The sequence below is a fragment of the Octopus bimaculoides genome, chromosome 26 (assembly GCF_001194135.2).
Source record: "Octopus bimaculoides isolate UCB-OBI-ISO-001 chromosome 26, ASM119413v2, whole genome shotgun sequence".
Taxonomy (NCBI): Eukaryota; Metazoa; Mollusca; class Cephalopoda; order Octopoda; family Octopodidae; genus Octopus; species Octopus bimaculoides.
In genome coordinates this window covers 24,779,105-24,783,618 of record NC_069006.1, presented here as the reverse complement: position 1 = coordinate 24,783,618, position 4,514 = coordinate 24,779,105, and the positions used below count along the sequence as shown (strand labels likewise).

The window sequence follows — 4,514 nt, the reverse complement described above, 5'->3', positions numbered from 1 at the left end:
CTAAAAAGTATGTGCGTGCGTGTGTGAGCATAAATTTTATACACAATTTTTTTTTTATATAGTCTTTATAGATAAATAGTCGTTATATGTACATTTAGGTTCTACAATAAATTCCTTGCAATATTCACAAACACGTTAAGTGTCTAAATTCTCCAAAAGTAATAAAAAAATCAACGATAAAATTCAACGGAAACACGCGTCAGTCAAATAACTCCATTAACCACGTATCACTTCCTCCACGGAATATCATTTATTTCTCAGAGAAATATTTCGAACGACATATTTTTATATAACGATATCATTTCCTTGTGGTGCTCTTAAATACATCATGAAAATTTTAAACAAAAATTGGAACGTACAACGCAGTCATACAATCCACTGCCCCCAGTGAGATTCGAACTCACGACCCCTGGTTTACGAGACCAGTGCTCTAAACCACTGAGCTATAGGGGCTCTCGGTCGAATCTCAGTGAAATTATTAGTTAAATACATACTGCTTAAAATGTAGCTAGCTTTGATGAGCTAGCTTTTTTAGTTTCGTACCATATTGCTCACCTCACGTTTTATATGATCTATATTCGCCACAAATATCCTCTTTCAATAATAATTTTACCAGTTAACACTAAAATAGCTCGAATAATACGTATATATTTCTTTTTTTAGGTCACATTTATAATTTTCAACATATTTCTTTCGACTTTGGGACGGATTTATTTTTGTTTTTTGTTTCAGTTTTATCTTTGTCAGTTTCACATTATTAAACTATGAAACACCTCAATTTATTGTTATTATAATTTAACTTAATCCTACGTTAATACATTTATCATTGATGCCTGCCTAATAAATTCTTATATCATTTAATGCAGTGAAATTTTCTTTGAAAATTTGAAATTCTCATTAACAGACAAGTAATAATAATAATAGTAATATGGCAGGATTTTGTTAATTAACGGGGAGGCGAAGAAAACATTAAAATTAAGTAATTAAATAACATCCGAATACAACAGGAATTGTGTTAAGTATCTTTAATATTAACGATTAGTGACAGAAATGGTGTAAAAAAAGGAATTTGTAAAAGCTTACAAGACGATCTCTTTAAATGAGCTGGATTGAGTTTTAAGCTGTGTGTGTAACATCATCTTCTTGGGACCGGAAAAACGATGGTGTGTGTGGATTCTATGGAGATATAAAGTATTGAGAACCCTTTAAAAGGGGCCAGAGGAAAAATGAAATTGTGTTCAGTAAATCAGTGACGTCGTCTTTATAATGTATTTCCATGAAGATTTATAAGTTAAAAGTAGTACACACTCGTATATGACAGGAGTAAAGACAGGGGCATCATATTACCCATACGTACAGCAAAAACCTCCGATGTTTGTCGGGGGTTTTTTCCATCCAAGGGATTTTTTAAACCCCAATACTTCTACACGTTATTATTTATCACTTTATCTCTTTCGAGTTACATAAAAAAAATATAGATAATTTACTTCGATTCTCTTGAAGGAGTTTCTAAATTCTCATAACTTTATGCTGCCGAGGTCGACTTTGTCTTTCCTCATTTCTGGGGTCGATGGAATAAGTACCAGTTGAGCACTGGGGTCGCTGTAATCGACTAGACCCCCTTCGGCAAAAGTTTCAGGCATTGTGCTTATAACAGAAAGGATGTTACATCTGTATCTATCCATCTATCTTATTTCATATCTATATCTATCTATCTAAATTATAACATAACTGTCTTGTATATATATGTATATATAGGTATGCCAAGTCATTAATAAATTAAATTCCTCGTCCATTTACCATTTGTTTATCTCGTATAAGATTGAGTATCCGACAGGTTCCAAATGTCCAGTTTAAATAAAAGATATAGGTACGATTAAATTAATATAAGAATATAGATATATGGGTGGGGAGAGAAATTAAAATGAACACAGCTTTATACTATTAGTTCCTATACAATGTTGTGTGTACACAAATAGACGCCAATTCTCCGTAACGTAAAGTGTTTCTTAATGATCTATTCCGGTTAAGCACCCATATGCACCTGGACTACCCAACGCAAGTTTCCAAGGAGTCATAATGGTGAAACGTACGTAGGAACTAATAGTATAAAGCTGTGTTCATTTTAATTTCTCTCCCCACCCACATATCTATATTCTTATATTAATTTAATCGCACCTATATATTTTTTTAATATATCTTTTATTTAAACTGGACATTTGGAACCTGTCGGACACTCAATCTTATACGAGATAAACAAATGGTAAATGGACGAGGAATTTAATTTATTAATGACTTGGCATACCTATACACATGTGCCCACCCTCGTCTTTGTTTCCTCATAACATTCAGGAAAATGGATAGTTTACTAGTGAAATTTTCTATAGATATTTTTCAGATGGTGTAGATTCCGATTATATCGGGAGTTAATGTAAAATAAAAATAAGCTGGGCGTGCACACACACGCATACTGACACGCATCGCGTATATCATTTTATGAAGTGAAACTTGAAACCGCAAAAAAATAGTGATCTGTGTCTGAATGTATTTGTGCACGCCCAACAACTTATGCTTCCACATTAAATTCTGATATATTCGTAAGCTACGCCATCTGAAAGGTGTTTATAGAAAATTTCATTGAAAATTGTCCATTTTTCAGAAAGTTATGAGGAAACAAAATCGGAGGTGGAGCTCAATTGCGTAGGTGTGCCATAAAAAATTCAATTTAAAAAAAAAAACAAAAAAACATTCATAAATCGATGCCGGTTGCTGACTAGAATTTTTCGCTTTAATTTATTACTATAAACTGAAATAATGTCATAAAAGCAAAGAGTGGGTCACCTGGGGGGCAGGGACCAAATGTTGAAAGACCCGAAACACCTGACCTCCAGAAAAATCATTGATAAAGTGTCCAGGCGCATCACAGGAGGGATAGGTTTGTTAATTTATGTTCAAGGCGGACACGCCCAGCAGTTTGGTTACGATAAGTTTATGGAACGGGAATAAGTTACACGACCCACAATGAAATTCGAACATAGAGCAGTGAAACAGTAAGGTATCGAACTATTAAAACAAGAGGGATTCTTCCCGACAAGATGAATCATTCCGCCTCATCTCGCAGTAAACGAATCTATTCCACTTTTAAACTGTTTATATTCACTAAATACCGACATTAACCATCACCGTTTTCCTCTCTCTGATCCCACTGTTTATTCTATAAAACAAGGGACCCAAGCTATTTAGAATGGGAACGAAGTGTTTGATATCGATTACGAGATGTGAATATCATTTATGTGCGTGCTGCCAGAGGTAACAGCATCACCAGTTTCCAGCTGTTGTGTTTCATAATTACTCCTCGTCTAATTTCTTTTCATTTATCACAATTTAGAAGATAGAATGATGCGAAGAAACCCCATGTAATTTCATAAATATGCATCGGTCCTCTCACTTGGATAGTCAGAAGAAAAACTTACGTTTAGTGAAATGTGCGAAGGAGAAAAGAAATCCTTCGTCGGCGGGGGCCAACCTTAAGTGTTTACCTTACAAGGTCTAACTGCATTTAAAACAATGTCAGGCAGGGATAAAGCGATAATATTGGCAGAGAGTAATAAGGGCGAATTGAAAATAAAAAAACTTTAGCGACATAACAGGGCTAAAATAACATTATATATGATACAATGCTATGAAAAAATAAAAGAAATATGGGTTAAGAACCATTACGATCTTTCAATGCTGTAACTATTTTTATACTTGAAAAAAAAAATCAATAAAGAAATCTAAATTAAAAAAAATAAGCGGTACCTCTCGCGAGACGGATTCGAACCATCGACCTAAGGATAACTACTATTATTCAGCTACAGTCCTCCGCTCTGCCAACTGAGCTATCGCGAGTACCTGTCAAATCCGTCTTTCTATAACAATTTCATTCTAACAACAGATTTCTAGCGATTTATTTATAAAAATAATATTTTGGGGGATGACGAATGTTTAATAATGACATCCTAAATGGATAAACCAAATTTATACAGCTTCTACGACCTTTTATAAGAGTAATTCTCTTATATTTTCAAAACGTCTCTGCACGCTATTAATAAGAATAATTATAATTTGGACGTTATGGCCACAGAACGAATAGAATCACTTCAGATATATTTCTAGCGAGACATTTTGTTGGATAATAACGAGAAATTGCCTTATTGTCTAACCGATTATTAAATCTTATATAGCAACGAGACCTCATTCTGTGTCAATGGGATAATCGATGATATTAATTCTAACATTTGACAGGATGGAAGACAATGTCGATAGACTCCGGACACATTTCCTACAATATAAAGCTCGTTACTTGTCTGAATGCTTTTAGCCCGCTCTCTCACTCTTTTTCTATCTTTCTCATATTATATATATATTTACTCGTACATATATATATGTGTATATATACATATATGTGTATATATATATATATATGTGTATATATATATATATATGTGTATATATATATATATATATATATA

The 4,514-nt window shown here is 33.4% G+C and overlaps 2 non-coding genes across 2 annotated transcripts; both read right to left on the bottom strand.

The window, feature by feature from the left end:
- Positions 1-379: 379 nt before the first annotated feature.
- Trnat-cgu (transfer RNA threonine (anticodon CGU)) lies at positions 380-453 on the bottom strand. The gene has a single exon. It is a non-coding gene; the product is annotated as a tRNA-Thr (tRNA).
- Positions 454-3,802: 3,349 nt separating this feature from the next.
- Trnay-gua (transfer RNA tyrosine (anticodon GUA)) lies at positions 3,803-3,891 on the bottom strand. Its single transcript is given in 2 exon segments — positions 3,803-3,838; positions 3,855-3,891. It is a non-coding gene; the product is annotated as a tRNA-Tyr (tRNA).
- Positions 3,892-4,514: the final 623 nt, after the last annotated feature.